We start from the raw sequence: 17,040 nt of genomic DNA, 5'->3' as shown, positions 1-17,040 counted from the left end.
GTATTGTTTACTACACAAATACTTTACACATTGTCTTCTAAGTTAAGCCTGACTGCTCAGTGCCAAGCTACCAGAGGGTGGGCACAGGGTAATTTGGATTGCGTGTGATTTACCCTGAATAGGATTATGGTTCCTACTTGCACAAGTGTGTACCTCTGTCATCTAGAGACCCCATTTCTAACACTCAGCAAGACCAGTTCTGTGACAGGGCTTCACCCCACTGTCATTGGTGCCACATTGGCTACTTAGACAATGGCAGCAGCAGGCATAAGTGTATGTTACATGTGTCAGTGACAGAGGCTGGCCCTTTGAAGCTGGTACAGTTGGTAGGCACATCCCTCAGGCATTCCTATGTGAAGGAAGTCACATCTCCTCACGGCCGAGCCCATCTGTTCCCTTTCCCAACAGCAATTCACACCTCCCAGCAGGCTGCCAGGTTACAATGGGAATTATCTCTGAAAGAGCTACGAGAGGCTTTAGGCAGCTTTCCAAAAGTAGCATTTTCAAAATAGTAATTTCAAATACAACTTTACCATCAGTTTGGATTTCACATTACTATTAATTTGAAGCCTCGAACCATGGTCCTAGCTGTTCCCAAACTGAAGTTATGCTTTATAAAGTGTTATTGTTAGAAATGGGGTCTTTGGTTGACAGTCAGGTTACCCCCTGTTCAAGCAAGGACCCTCAATCTAGTCAAGGTAAAAGAGAATCACCCTCAGCTAACCCCTGCTTACCCACTTGGTAGCTTGGCAGAGCAGTAGGCTTAACTTCAGAGTGCTAGGTGTAAAGTATTTGTACTAACACACACAGTAACTTAATGAAAACACTACAAAAATGAGACAACACCATTTAAAAAAATAGGAAATATTTACCTAAACAAAACAAGACCAAAACGACAAAAATCAACAATACACGACTCAAGGTATCAATAATAATGCAAAAAAGAGTCTTTAAGTAGTTTTAAACACACACTAATACTGTTAGCGTGAAAATGTACCTTGGGGGATCAAAAATAACCCCACACGGGCGAGCGCGCGTCAAAAAGGGCTTGCAATGCGTTGATTCCACTCACAAGCGGGACCTTGCGTTGCTTCTCCTTTCGCCGGGTCGGGACGCGTCGTTTCTCTCCGCAGGAGACTTCAAACAACAGGAGGCAAGCTCTAAATCAAGCCCTTGGAGATTTCTTCTCAAGATAGAAGGCACACAAAGTCCCTCTTAATCTGGCAGAAGCAGCAACTGCAGGATAGCTCCACAAAGCACAGTCACAGGCAGGGCAGCTCTTCTTCCTCAGCTCTTCGCCAGGCAGAGGTTCCTCTTGTTTCCAGAAGTGTTTCTAAAGTCTGTGGTTTTGGGTGCCCTTCTTATACCCAATTTCTCCTTTGAAGTAGGTCTACTTCAAAGTAAAGTCACTTTTGAATGTGAAATTCTGCCTTGCCCAGGCCAGGCCCCAGACACTCACCAGGGAGTTGGAGACTGCATTGTGTGAGGGCAGACACAGCCCTTTCAGGTGTAAGTGACAACTCCTCCCCTCCCTCCTAGCACAAATGGCTCATCAGGTTATGCAGGCTACACCCCAGCTCCCTTTGTGCCACTGTCTAGTGTGAGGTGCAACCAGCCCAACTGTCAAACTTACCCAGACAGGAAATCCACAAACAGGCAGAGTCACAGAAATGGTGTAAGCAAGAAAATGCCCATTTTCTATTAGTGGCATTTCCAAACACACAATCTTAAAATCAACTTTACTAAAAAGATGTATTTTTAAATTGTGAGCTCAAAGACCCCAAACTCCACATTTCCATCCGCTCCCAAAGGGAATCTACACTTTAATTAGATTTAAAGATAGCCCCCATGTTAACCTATGAGAGGGACAGGCCTTGCAATGTTGAAAAACGAATTTAGCAATATTTCACTGTCAGGACATATAAAACACATTACTGTGTGTCCTACCTTAACCATACACTGCACCCTGCCCTTGGGACTACCTAGGGCCTACCTTAGAAGTGTGTGACATGTAAGAAAAGGGGAGGTTTAGGCCTGGCAAGTGGGTGCACTTGCCAAGTCGAATTTACAATTAAAACTGCACACACAGACACTGCAATGGCAGGTCTGAGACATGATTACAGAGCTACTTATGTGGGTGGCACAACCAGTGCTGCGGGCCCAATAGTAGCATTGGATTTACAGGCCCTGGCACCTCTACTGCACTCTACTAGGGGCTTACTAGTAAATAAAATATGCCAATCATGGATGAACCAATCAACAATACAGTTTACACAGAGAGCATATGCACTTTAGCACTGGTTAGCAGTCGTAAAGTGCTCAGAGTTCAAAAACCAACAGCAACAGGTCAGAAAAAATAGGAGGCAGGAGGCAAAAAGATTGAGGATGACCCTGCATAGGCAAAAAAGTCCAACAGTTATAATGTAACATAGTGCTTTTCTAGGGGAGGGCCAGCCTTGCCACAGTGAAGAACAGCTTTGGAAATGTGTCACTGCCAGGACATGTACAAATTAAGTGCACATGTCCTGCTAATTACGTACTACGCACCCTGTTCTATTGGTACTTAGGGTCTACCCTAGGGATAACTTACATGTATTAAAAAGGAAGGCTTAGGTCAGGTGAAGGGTTTATTTTGCAATGTTATATTTGCTGTGTTATAAACTGTACTGTAGGGGCAGGCCTGGCCTCAATAAATGGTTTTACTTTGTCATATTAGTGGTGACACTATAGGTGCTGCAGTCTACTATTGACCTTTAACTTACAGGACCTGGGTACACAGATCACCATATACTAGGGACTTGAACAGAAGTTAAATATGCCAATCCAGGATTAGCCAATTCTACATGATTTTGGGAGGCAGGGCACATACACTGGGTGCTGGATGGTAGTGCATACATACACCAACCGCCTCCGTTCAAAATGTGAGGGTTATCATGCAAAAAGTAACCTTTTCTTTCCTTACAGCACAAAAATAGAATACATCCTTTGTTTGTCATTCTTTTTTTACCACATTTTAAGTGGTAGCTTGTATTATCCAGTACAGACAGATCAGAAGCTAGTCATGTTAATTTCTCATCAATTCACATTGTTTGACTTGACATGAAAACTATTTTAAGTACCAGCTTTTCAGGCATTTTGGAGCAGTTCTCCTTGGTCTCTTCTAATGATCCCAGTACCTCAATAACAGCACTTAGGGGCCAGAACTCGCTCCACAAAGGCCACCAGAAAGGTTTACTTTAGGTCCGGTTGCCACTGGTTAGCTGGTCGCTCCAGGAAAAGGGCTTCTTGAAGCTTGTTGTGTCTTTGTAGCTATACAAGAGTCCAGCCAACTGATCCTTAGAGTCCAATTCTCAGTCTTGGATACAAGTGGAAGCAGACCAAGCCCCTCAAGGATTTACACAGGTCAGAAACAGCAGTTAATTTCTAGTCCTTTTCTGTTCATCCACTAGTCCAGAAGGTTTTCTGATGAGTTGCGGTGAGGTGCCACTTTTGTTCCATTCCCGAGCCAGAAGGTTCTGGACACTCCCTTACTATTGGGAAAAAAGTTCTTAAGGGCAAACTTTCCTACTTTTGCAACACAACCTGTTTCCCGTACTCCAAACCATCTCACAGTGTACTACTCTATGTAATTCCAACATGGCAGAGCCATTCTGGCTTAGAACGAGACTAGAGTCTTCAGGAGGGTTGTGTCTAGGAAAATGAGCAGTAATTTTCTCCACAATCACACCAAATTGGTTCTGAGACTAGGTAGACTACATTGTGCATGGGGATCAAAGGGCTTTTCTTCTCCAGGTCACCATTTCCACTTAATAATAAATGGGAAGTCCTCAGACAATTCCCTTTCAAGTTAAAGTTCCCACACCCTCACTAACTTCCCTTTCTGAGGTGAGATGAGCCACCCACCTCACATCTAGGTCTTCCGATTATAATGCCTAAGCCATTGTTTCTGCTCTGGTATTAGTAGTCATATCTCATTAAGAGAAAGTGGCAGTGCCTGTAGGGTAATGCTAATTAGCCTACAGAATCGTCAGGCAGTCAAAGTCCATCCAAAGTTTTTGAAAGTTACCTTTCCTGTATATTTAACAAAAAAACAAATTTGTCATTGAAATTAATTTTTAATAAATATTAAAAACAGTGGTTGAGTCATTTCTGTAGCTTATCTCAAACCTGAGTTAGCAAAAAATGTATTTTAATTGCTCTTTAGTTTTTCTCATTGGATAAGCTACACCTCTGTACAGTGAAAATAGCTTTTGGGGACAACTCAATGCAGGAACACATAAACACTAAGGCCCTCATTATGACATTGACGGTAAATCCCACTTACTGCCAGGCTGATGGCCGCCCACTTACTGCAGCGGCAGTGGAAATTCGTTCACCATATTATGACACACACACACCAATCCGACGGAATACAGCCACACATACAAATCCACCAGCCCAAAGGTCAGTGATAAAGTGGCGGTATCAAAACCCACACCGGTACGCCAACAGAACAACGCCCACCACATTAGGACCCACGAATCACCACGGCGAACATTCAACGATGGTAAAGCATTGGCGGTACATACTGCTGCGCTCACAATGGACACCCACATACAAAACAACACCACATTGGACATTTCAAACAACACACACCTGACAACCATACACACACCACACCCACACCACTATAAAACACACACCCACAGTAACCACAACCCTTTATGACTACAAACCATTGCCACCAGAGAGACACCAAGACCACTGACACAACTAGAGCCACACACTTCTCACACCTATACACCACTCACGCACTCCACATCACACACCCCAACACATTACTCAACACACCCTCACCAACACACATCACACAACACCCGTGGCACCACAAAGACACCCCCATTTCACAGAGGAGGAGCTAAGGGTCATGGTGGAGAAAATTGTCAGGGTAGAGCCACAGCTATTTGGAGCACAGGTGCAGCAGATATCTATAGCTAGGAAGATGGAGCTATGGCGGAGAATCGTGCACAGGGTCAACGCCGTAAGACAGCACCCAAGAACTAGGGATGACATCAGGAAGAGGTGGAACGACCTACGGGGGAAGGTACATTCCATAGCAGCTCGCTGTACAGGGGACTGGCAGTGGACCCCCGCCTCCTCCCCCACAAGTCACAACATGGGAGGAGCAAGTATTGGCAATACTGCATCCTGAGGGCCTGGCCAGAGTCGGAAGAGGACTGGAATCTGGTAAGTCATCTCTCTACCATTTTCACCCCCCTACCTGCATGCTATCACATACCCTCACCCTCAATCCCATCACTCCCCTACATCCCACACTCCCCACCATCACATCTCACTCATCCCAATGCCAAGCCCTGCTTGCTCTACCAATGCATGGGCACCCCTCACAGCCTTGCATGGACAATCATCACTAAACCATGCATAGCAGAGAAAACTAACAATCCCACCATATACTAACATACACAAGTGAAAGCTGGCAGGGCAAATCCAACCATAGAGGGGAAGACACGGATGTACAATATCTCAGACACAGAAACCATAACACATCATTAACATCCCTACATGTACCCCAGCCAATGTCACCGTAGACGAGATGCCAGTACCATCCAGTCCCCTAACTGAAGAGACCCACAGTGATGAAAGCAACTCTGGTCTTCAGGATCTGGATGACCTATCTGGCCCATCAGGGACCACTGGACAGCGGGTTACCCAGGCCCAGTCACACACCACCATAGAGCCTCCCCCCTCAGGAAACACCACCACAACACCCACCCAACATACCCACACCTCTGTTCCCAGGACAGGTCAATCAGCAGTGTGTCCACCTCTACAGGGACCCCAGGCCACACCTTGCACACAAGACAATCAGGGGCCTGGGGTCAGTGGCAGCGGGCACGCGGTTTAAGGGACAGAGGTACAGGCCAATGGGGACACTGGGAGGACTGCTGTGTGTCGGGGGAGGACAGGCCCAGGGAACCAACTCTCCAGGAGGCACTCTCTAAGATCCTGGGAACCTATCAACATTCCCAGGACACGATGGGCCAGATCTTGGACAACGTGCAAGAGAACAGGAGGCTGCAGGAGGGACAGTACCAGGGGATCAGGGAGAACTTGCATGCCATCAACAACACCCTGATCTCCATAGCAGGGGTGCTGGCAGACATGGCCAACATTATGAGGGAGGCAGTCTCACACCAGCGGGCCCCTGCCACTAGCCAGACATCTGAACAACCTTCCACCTCCGCTGCTGCTAGTGGCCAGGAGGCTGCGCCACAGGACTCACAGGCCACCAGCACCACTCCCCCTACAGAGGGTGAAGCACCCTGCATACCTTCCCTGTGATCCAGGCAGAATCCAGAGACACTTGCCAAGACCCCCACCAGGAAATGAGACTCTCCTGATTGTCACCCTTGTGTCCCACTCAGTCACCCTGTCCACCGTGAACTGCCATTGCTCCCCTTCCTATATCCCCATGGACACTGCACCTGTGCTACAAACAGCTACAATGGGATAGGGTGACGTCCTCCATCATCACTCTATATGTTAGCACTGCAATAAACACCCTTGGATCAAAATCTATTTTGAGTATGTCAAGTATTTCAATTATGTATTGATTGAAACAGGTACAACCATTGCAAATGAACTGTACATAGAATTAGCATAGATTAATGACCTGTAGCTGGCTTTAGTGTTCACACCAGGAGAATATGTCAGGTCACCAACATCTGCAAAATGAATTGCCACAGAGAAAAGTAAGTGGGCATGGAAGTGGGAAGTATCTGCATGCCATTGCCACACAGATTAGAACCAAAGTAATTGAAATGTAAAGTTACACTGTCCTACCTATGTGTCATTGGAAGTATTGCCGGATCACAGATGTTCTGTTGTCCTCATCCTCTGCCTCCTCATCCTCACGGTCTATAGGGTCCACTGCTGGCACAGAGGCATCTCCAGTCTCCTCCTCCTGCAGAAAAGGGACATGGCGTCTGAGGGCCAGGTTATGCAACACGCTGCATGCCACTACTATCTGGCAGACCTTCTTCGGTGAGTAGCACAGGGATCCACGTGTTAGATGGAGGCACTGAAACCTGGTCTTCAGGAGGCCAAAGGTCCTTTCAATGGTCCTTCTGGTTCGCCCATGTGCCTCATTATAACGTTCTTCTGCCCTTGTCCTGGCATTCTTCACAGGTGTCAACAGCCATGATAGGTCAGCATGTTTGAGAACATTGGCTGTGACATCCCTGCTGCCAAGCCCACTGTCACTTGGAAAGAACCAGTTTCCAGGAAATGGAGTACTGATAACACTAGCACAAGAGGGGGGGATCCAAGTGGGGTGACGGATAGCAAATATCAGGTTAGGCTCCAATTGGGCACAGAGCTCTGTGATTGAGGCCCTGTCAAGTCTATAGGTGAGGATAATGTGCCTGTCCTTTAGTGTTGCCAAGTCCACCAGGGGTCTGTACATGGGGTATGTCTCCATCTCCTATTCATTTGCAGCGGTAGGGATCTAGGGGACACAAGAGTGAGGAGCCAGTCACAACCTGAACAATGGAGCTACAACAGTAGTTTGCATTCCGTAAACATGTAATGGGTCAGTGTGATTTGTCCAGTATGTGCCAATACCTCTTGTGGCACAGCATTATTCCAGAGGCCTGCCCCCCCGAAATGGCATCCGCCTGTCCTGGGTGCAGGGACAGGTGGAAGTGAGGTGATTCCGCTGACGTTGTGCACTGTTGCGGGAGGCAGTCGGGATCCCCGTGCAACTCCTCATTGGTTAACATTGGGCCCTATGGGGTACAGAGACCAATGGTGATTACGCTGGCGGTGACGGTATGCACTGCCGCGGACGTGACTGCCATTTCTATAATATTCCTCACTTGCTACCTAACCTTCCATAGGAGAGGACCTACACTGCATGTGCTGCTGTGACCTGTGTCTGGAACCTACCATGGCCCATGTGACTGTGGAAAGGGGCCCAGCCTTCACTTCGGAGGAGTTGGAGAGACTGGTGGATTGGGTCCTACCCCAGGACGGACTGCTTTATGGGCCTCCAGACCAAAAGGTGAGTACAGAGTGGGCTCGATGCATGTGGCATGAATGCATGGAGTGGTGTGTGGGAAGACTTCATCTAAGGGGGGTGTGTGGAAGTCCTCTTGGCGGCATACAGGTTGTGTGCTGGGCTATGTGTGTGCCAATGGTGATGAAAATGGGTATGGTAGGCCATGTGTGTACAGATTGGACTTGTTGTCTAATGGTATTTCCCTGTCTGTATTGCCTCTGCAGGTCAGCGCCCATCAAAAGAAGGGTATATGGTGTGCCATCGCCAAGGAGGTGCAGAACCTGGCGGTCTACGGGGGTTGGGGCACCCACTGTCGCAAACGGTGTGTGTACCTGAGACGCTGGGCACGGAAGATGGCGGAGGCCCAGCTGGGGATGGCCTCCCATTGAGGAAGGGGTGCCCGTCGAACCCTGACCCCCCCTGATGGCCCACATACTGGCGGTGGCCTATCCAGAGCTGGATGGGTGCTTGAGGGCATTACAGCAGCCACAAGGGGGTGAGTACAGTGCCCATCATTACAACTTACACATGGTAGGGTGGTATCCGGGTGGTGGATGTGTGTCAATGGGTGCTGCGAGGCCAGGCCTGACATTGCAGGGTATGTTCCCTGGTGGCTAGGGTTCTGAAGAAATAATCCTGCTACCTAGCTCGTAGCCATCCACTACAGGCCAGGGCTGCGTGGGTCCCAGGTGCGCTGCAGTTGGTGGTGTGTGCCCCTCCTTATGCCTTGGTGGCTAGCAATAACAGTGGTGGAGCAATGCATAGTGCGTGAGCCTGTTTCCTGTGTGTGAGGGTGCTGTGTACGCCAACGGTGGTGTTGGTGCAGCTACTGATCCATTGTATCCTTTGTCTCTCTCCCCCCTTTCTTGTTTTGTCATCCTGTCCTTATGTGCATTAGCATCAAGCTGCATCCCACAGGACCCAGGAGGCAGAGTCTACCGACGCTGAGGGCACTAGTGGGATGGAGGGTGATGGACTGGAGGGGACACTTCAGACACAGATACCTCCTCCGATGGAAGCTCCCTGGTGGTGGCGGACACTTCTGTGACCACCCCAGCTACAGGAACAGCGGCCACCCCCAGTACCAGCCCCGCCCTCCCAGCAGCTCCTCCTCGAGTTGCCCGTTCCCGCTCACCCAGGAGGGTGTACATCTCCTTTCGCCCCAGGCACCTCTGGCCCTGCCCCAGTAAGCCCTACTCCCCTGAGTGAGGAGTCTATTGACCTCCTGAGATCCATCTCTGTAGGGCAGTCAACCATTGTGAATGCCATCCAGGGGCTGGGAGCCCAGATGCAACAATGTAATACATTCCTGGAGGGCATTCACACTGGATTGGCGGCCCAACAGAGATCAATCCAGGCTCTGACCTCCTCTCTGATGGCAGCCATTGTCCCTGTTTCTACCGTCCCCCTCCAACTTCCACTTCCCAGTCCCATTCTCCTCAACCCCAACCCATCCCAAGCACACAGGCAGACAATCATGCACACAGAACAACACCAAAGAGTGTCACAGGCAAACACAAGCACCACACTTCATCCCACAGGCACTCACCAAACACCATCCAGTTGCAGACACAACAACATCGTCTGCCTCTACTGTCTCCCCCCGTTCCTCCTCCTCCACCTCTCACCTAATTACGTCAACACTCACACCTGCATGCACTACATCATCATCCACTACCAGCATCATCACCACACCAAGCAGAACACACACCTCACTGGCAGATAACTCCACAACTTCCATGCACACGTCCCCTGTGTCCTCTCCCGCTGTGTCTGTCCCTCCCTCCTAAAGTACACAAATGCAAGCACTCAGACACTCAACAGCCACCCACCTCACAACAGCATAAAGCCCATGCACCTGCACCCAAATCCAGCAGACAGACACCTCTGACAATTACTCCCTTCCTTCACTCCAATTCTTTCTCCCTCTTCCCGCCCAATGTCCCTAAAAAACTGTTCCTATCCACTGTTGAACTCTTTCCTACCCCTCTCCCCATCCTGCACATATGGGCAGGGTATCACAAACCCAGCCAAGCACCTCAGCCACATAGTCCACGGGCCCAGTTCCATCTGCAACCACTCATGATGGAAAGGAATCTAGGCCACATTTACTGAAGGGGGAGGAGCCTGCACCAGCTAACCTAAAGGGGAAGGAGCCTGCACCAGCCAGCCTAAATGGGAAGGAGCCTGCACCAGCAGGCAGGAAGACCAAGGAGCCTGCACCTGCCACCAGAAAGGGCAAGGAGCCTGCACCTGCCACCAGAAAGGGCAAGGAGCCTGCACCTGCAGGCAAGATTGTCAATGTGCCTGGGCCAGCAGCCGTGACGGAGCTCCCACCACCAAGCATGGTTGTGCATCCATCCGAGGGTGCAGGGGATGTGCAGGAGCCTCCCTCCACTAGCATTACCACCACAGTGCATCCATCCGAGGATGTAGGGATGTGTAGGAGCCTCCCCCACCAACAACACCACCACAGTGCATCCATCGAGGGTGTAGGGGATGTGCCTCCCACCACCACCACAGTGCAGCCGTCACTGCCGGAGGACGACATGTAATCCTGCGTCCATGGGCTGCTGTGAAACCTGTCCACTCCAGAACCAGTGGACAAGACACCCACTCCAGAGACTGTAGCCTTGCACTCCCCAGGACCAGACACAGCGCATGTTGACCCCTCCAGAACCAGTGGTTTTGTTCCAGCTCCCAGCTGAGGTGTCCCCCTCCTCCTGAGGTGCCTGCCTATCTACCAACTGATGCCCCTGCAGTGTTCTCTCTGTGTTGATGCAGGTGACAAGTGGGGCCTTGGACTTTGGCCTGTGGCCATGTGGCCCATGCAAAATGAGGACTGGGCTGTGTCACTTGTTGTGTACATTTGTTTATAACTGTTGCATTGCTTAAATTATTATTTATACTGTGTTGATGTTATTACATTCACTTTGGTAAATTATTTTTGTCCTTGCATTATTCAGCCAATTTAGGGGGGTTGACTTGTTTTCTTGTGAAGCTGGTTGTGTGTATGGTGTGTGTGGGGTGTGTATGGTTTGTGTGTGTGTGTCACTCTCATTTTCCTCCCTCCTCCCTTGTGTCCAAGGTGTCTGTACTCACCGTCATCGTCTTCACCAGCGTTGGTGTTCGTGGTGGAGCAGATCATTGGAAAAACATGCAGTTCGGGCTCCATGGCAGCATGGTTCTTCCCTGTGTCTCCAAAGGTGAGTCCTTTCACTTCTGAGTTCAGTTTCCGCAAGGCTTTTGATGTTGTTGGTACCGCCCCGGAAAAGGTGGTGGATTGTGTTCTCATAATATGGTGGGCGGAACTTTGACTTTCCCCTGGCTGTAGGCGGCTACCGCCATGATGTCTAGCGGTCGGTATGGTACATTGGCTGTCTTTCGGAGAACTTTCCGCCATAGTCATAATTTGGTGGTAGTTACAGCCAGCCTGTTGGCAGTACTATCGCCACTTTATCACCGACTGCCAGGCTCGTAATGAGGGCCTAAATTCTTTCATGTACCACTTTTAAATAGTATACATCCTACTTAGTGGGCTATAGGGCTTGCTAGGGGTCATCTATTTATTATTTTAAAGTAGGGTGTTTTCCTTTTCAAAAGGGTTATTTTTGGGTAGGGAATATTTTTGAATTATTGTTTGTGAAGAACAATCCACCTAGGCATGTCCCTTTGCTCTATTCTATCTTGGGCACAAGAATCTTTCTACCTCCCTCCTTGGATGTGGATTGGGGGGCTTACTTCCAATTTTCTCCCCAGGTTAGAAAGCCGACTAGACCACCAGGCAAAATCTTAACTGTTTTGGGGGAAGCAGATCCACTGGTCATGGTCTTCTACTCTACTCAGGCATAAGAGTCTTTCTGCACCCACTTGAGGTGGCTAGGAGGTGTCTACTCATAACGGCCCTTGAGGTGGCGGAAAGCTCATTAGATCACCAGCGAATGTTTTTATTCACAGTTTGCAGGTGAACAGGTCCTCTAGGAATGGGTCTGTGCTCCCACACCCCTGACCACAGCCTTTCTGATGCTCTATAGGAGGGTATGTAACTCTATTATGCCCCGAGAGGGGCAGACAGCCTCTCGACCAAAAGGGAATATTCTTGACTAAGGGCCAGATGTAGCAAAGTGTTTGCGCCTCGCAAACGGCGAAAATCGCCGTTTGCGAGGCGCAAAAGCCACTTTGCTATTCAGAAATGCATTTTGCGAGTCGGCTCCGACTCGCAAAATGCATTTCCGACTCGCAAATAGGAAGGGGTGTTCCCTTCCTATTTGCGACTCGCAGTGGGATGCAATTCCATTTGCGACCGCGTACGCGGTCGCAAATGGAGTCGCAGTTACCATCCACTTCAAGTGGATGGTAACCCACTCGCAAATTGGATGGGGTCCCCATGGGACCCCTTCCACTTTGTGAATGGACCCAAAAAAAAAATTTCAGGGCAGGGAGTGGTCCAAGGGACCACTCCCTGCCCTGAAAAAATACCGAAACTAAAGGTTTCAGTTTTTTTTTAAGTGCAGCTCGTTTTCCTTTAAGGAAAACGGGCTACACTTAAAAAAAAAAAACTGCTTTATTTAAAAAGCAGTCACGAACATGGAGGTCTGCTGACGTCAGCAGGCCTCCATGTTAGCGAGTGCCTATACTCGCAATGGGGCCGCAATTTGCGACCCACCTCATGAATATTGATGAGGTGGGTCATTGCGACCCCATTGCGAGTCGCAGTCGGTGTCTGAGACACCGTACTGCATAGCAATTTGCGACTTGCAAATTGCGAGTCGCAGGGACTCGCAATTTGCAAGTCGCAAATTGCCAAGTTGCTACATCTGGCCCTTACTGTTTGAAAGAAGAATGACCCTGTTGGGCATGGGTCTCTACTTCACCCTACTCTGGGCAGAAGTCTCTTTCAGTCCCTTCTGGGGAGTGAATAGCTGGTGTTTACCCACAGTCTGCCCCCACCCTCTGCAGGGACAGAAACCCCACCAGACAACCAGGTAAAACCTTTATTTACTGTTTGAAGGAAGTAGCCTGCCTGATCATGGGCCTGTACTCCTTCCAGGCAGAGGAATATTTCTGGCCCAGTGGTGGGTGGATAGGCATGTTAACCCCCAACTTTCCCCGATTGGGAGAAGAAAGCCCACAGAAAGCAAACTAATGTTTTTATTTACTGTTTGTGGTGGAGTATCCCCTCTTGGCATGTGCCTGTGCACCCACCCCCCCAAGAGTCTTTCTGCACCCCCGTGAGGATGATAAGGGATATTTAGCCACTAGGGGCCAGATGTAGCAAAACTAGATTTTGCGACTCTGAAATTGCAACTCAGTGCGACTCGCAATTTCCGAGTCGCAAAACCATATGCAGAATGGTGTCTCAGACACCTTCTGCGAGTCGCTATGGGGTCGCAAAGACCCACCTCATTAATATTAATGAGGTGGGTCGCATTTTGCGACCCCATAGCGAGTCCCTGCACTCACAGGGTTGGTGGCCTGCTGAAGACAGCAGACCTCCATGTCTGTGACTGCTTTTTAAATAAAGCAGTTTTTTAAAAATTTATTTTGCAGCCCGTTTTCCTTAAAGGGAAACGAGTTGCAAAATAAAAAAAATAACGAAACCATTCGGTTTTCCGTTTTTCAGAGTAGGCAGCGGTCCAGTGTGACACTGGTGGTAACTGCGAATTGCTTTGCGACCGCATTCGCGGTCACAAAGCAATTTAGCATAGCAATGGAAGTCGCAAATAGGAAGTGACCACCCCCTCCTATTTGATGCAAAATGCTTGCTACATCTGGCCCTAGGCATCAAAGTTGAAAATTATCAAGAAAAACATTAGAGGTGTGGTGGCCTGTCCAGCATGAGGATGTGCCCCCACCCCAGAATGGGCCAAACAGTTATTCTATCCTTCAAGGGGCAACTTGGGTGGGTTTACTCCAAATCTGCGCCAGGAGGAAAGAAAGCCCTCTAGACAGTAGGGAAAAAAGGGTCCGAAAATAGGTATGGCTGGGGAGGCCTGCCATGGCACTGGGCTGTGCCCCACTCTAGATTGGGCCCAACAGTTTTTCTGTAACCCCTGGGGGAAGATTGGGTGAGTGAATTCCCAATGTGCCCCCAGCAACCTGAAGCACCCTGAACCCAGAAGAAAAATGATCAAAAAAGGAGTTGAGGCCACTCAACCAGGCATCAGGCCTGGACACCATGTCAGAATGTGCCCAACAGCATTTGTCTCCCCTGGGACTTGATAAGGGATTTACCACACCTCTACCCTCAAAAGAGGCAACATGAGCTGAAGAAATCAGGGTTTTTGTTTTGTTTTAGGAAAAAGAAGGTGTGGGATGGCCACCATGGTTTTGGGCCTATCTCTCACCCCTAAAGCCCCAACTGACTTTCTATCCCCCTGGGCCACAGAGCATCTTCAGCCCCATGGCATTCAGGAGTTCTTGTGGGCAAAGTTTTTATGTGTATGCCAGCAGAGCTGGGATAAATCTAAGCTTCCTCTTACTTGCAATGCTGAATGTTTTTACTTTTGGGCCAGGTTTCTGCTGCCTCCACCAAGGGAAAACCACTAAAGTCAGAAATGTATTAACACCAGACAGTTAGGGGAGCCCAGTGTTGTATGAATTGTGGAAACGCTGAGAAAGGAGTTTTGGGGATCCCCACAGATCCTGTATTTTCTGTCACTGAAATATGAAGAAATGCATAATTTAAAACAAAGATTGATGCTTCCATGGCACTGCAGCCATGAAACTTTGTGGGACCCTGCAAAGTACACCTGTCTTACTCCCATGCATGTCTAGTTTTAAAAGATGTCTAGGTTTGGTATTATTTCATGGATCATGGCTGCTCCAGGGCCCAAACACCACAGCTACCCATCACCAAAACAGGTCATTTTCTTGACAAGAAATGTTCATGTCCCCAAATTACGTTTTGAGGCCTTTTGTCTCACAGGCCCTTGGCCAAACCACAAAAGCAGGTCAGCAGTTTTTGCTGGGAGATGTTTGGGATCACAGAATAGTATAACATTTACTGTTATGGATTTAGGGCTTCAAGTACAAAGCATTTTTTCTGGTCGCAAAAGGCCAAATTCACAGAATCGGCCCTTCTGCGGCCAGAAAAATATATTTTTGGATGTACCGAGAGATTTAGTATTAGGAAGGGGCGTGTCAAGGCTATCCCTTCCTAATAACAACTTGCACTGGCATCTATTAATGTTTGATAAAAATGCAGTCACAAAGCACTTTTTACCAGCAAATTCAATTTGGTGATAACCCATTCGCAAACGGGAAGGGTTCCTCAAGGGACCCCTTCTCCATTTGTTAATGCATGCGAAAATGATTTGTTAAGGGCAGGCAGTGGTCACACAGACCACTGTCTACTGTTAAAAAATTAAACTGAAACATTTCATTTTTCTTTTTAAAATGCAGACAGTTTTTGTTTATGGAAAATGGGCCGCAATTAAAAAAAAAAAGTTACTTTATTCGAAAGCAAACACAGACATGGTGGTCTGCTGTCCCCAGCAGGCCACCATCCCTGTGTTTTTTCCGATTCGCAATGGGGTGCAAATTGCGACCTACCTCATGAATATTAATGAGGTAGGTTTATTTGGGACCCACTGGGAATCGCAAATCAAACTCAATAGAGTTTCATACATTGGAAATTGCGATTTCCTAATTGTAATTCGAATGGAATCATAATTAGGAAATCACAATTCCTAATGCACCTACAAGTGGCCTTTTAATTCTCTTCTTTATAAGCATTCAATGTAAGCCAGTGTGTAAGAAAGATTACATTTTGCAAATTGCCCTCTGGCCCACATGATGGTATGAGTAACCCCAGGTTCCATAGGTGTACAAATGCCCACTATTACAAAATTGAGTATCTTGAGCACATTTTGAAACTATGTATGTTTCTGTCACACCCTATTTTCATTCAGTAGAGTTTACCATATGAATTGCTGCATGGTTGGTACACAATGCGAAATCCTTCAAAGCTGTAACTCAGTTATTGGCTCTGGGTATTACATGATTTTGGACAACTAATAAAGACTATGGCTCTCAATATGATACTGGTGGTAAAAACCACCCACTGCCGCGGCGACAGCTGGCAAAAAACTGTTGCCGTGGCTACCTGCCGTCTGCCGTATTATGACCACAGCTGGATTTCCGCCAGAAGGATGGCGGAAATCTGGCTGTGGCCATGCCGGTGGATCGCAGTAAGGTGGCGCTGCTGCCAGTAGCAGCGCCACACCAGTAGACTGCTGCCAGCCGCATTATAAGAAATGATACAGCCTGGCAGTGTTCTGCTGGCGAAGCTGCTGCTGGCAGCGGCACCCTGTCCCGTCTCCTGCCGGAAGACCTTCTACACAAAGGTAAGTGGGTGCTCCGACAGGGGGGGGGGTGGTGGGTGTTGTGTGTGTGTGTGTATGTGTGTATGTGTGTTTGTGTGTGGGTGTGGGGGGTTTGTGTGTATGTCTGTGCATGCGTGTATGCGGGTGTGTGTTGCATGTTGTATGTGTGTGCATGTCTGGAGGTGTGAGTGCGTGTATGTTGTGTTGTGTGAATTCGTGTCTGCGGGTATGTATGTAAGTGTGTGCGGATCTGTGTGCGTATGGATGTATGCATGCTTGGATGGATGTGGGAATGGGTGTGTTTATGCGTGTGTGTGAGTGTGAAGGGAGGGGCATGTATGAATGGGAGGCTGGAGAGGAAGGTGGGGTGGGGGAATCTGGGAAGGTGTGGAGGGGGGGGAAGACCCCTATCAGTGACAGGGTAGGTATTCCCTGTCACTGATAGTGCCTACCGCCATGGTTTCCATGGTTTTCGTGGTGGTAAGGAAGCCACGAAAACCATGGTGGTAGGTGGGGTCATAATCTCTCAGGTGGTACAGTGACGGCTGTCGGGCTGGAGATTGATATCTCCAGCCGGGCGGGTGTTACCGCCATGGCGGTCGGTGTGGTACATTGGCAGATTGGGTTCAGCCAAACCGCCAATGTCATATTATG

At 48.6% G+C, this 17,040-nt stretch overlaps 1 protein-coding gene across 2 annotated transcripts in view; it reads right to left on the bottom strand.

The window, feature by feature from the left end:
- GRID2 (glutamate ionotropic receptor delta type subunit 2) overlaps nt 1-17,040 on the bottom strand; it is a 2,834,743-nt gene that overhangs the window by 1,197,883 nt on the left and 1,619,820 nt on the right. The gene's annotated exons all lie outside the window — the stretch shown is intronic.

The sequence above is a fragment of the Pleurodeles waltl genome, chromosome 1_2 (genome assembly GCF_031143425.1).
Source record: "Pleurodeles waltl isolate 20211129_DDA chromosome 1_2, aPleWal1.hap1.20221129, whole genome shotgun sequence".
Taxonomy (NCBI): Eukaryota; Metazoa; Chordata; class Amphibia; order Caudata; family Salamandridae; genus Pleurodeles; species Pleurodeles waltl.
The sequence above is the reverse complement of the archived record's forward strand: the minus strand, read 5'-3'. Positions and strand labels throughout refer to the sequence as shown.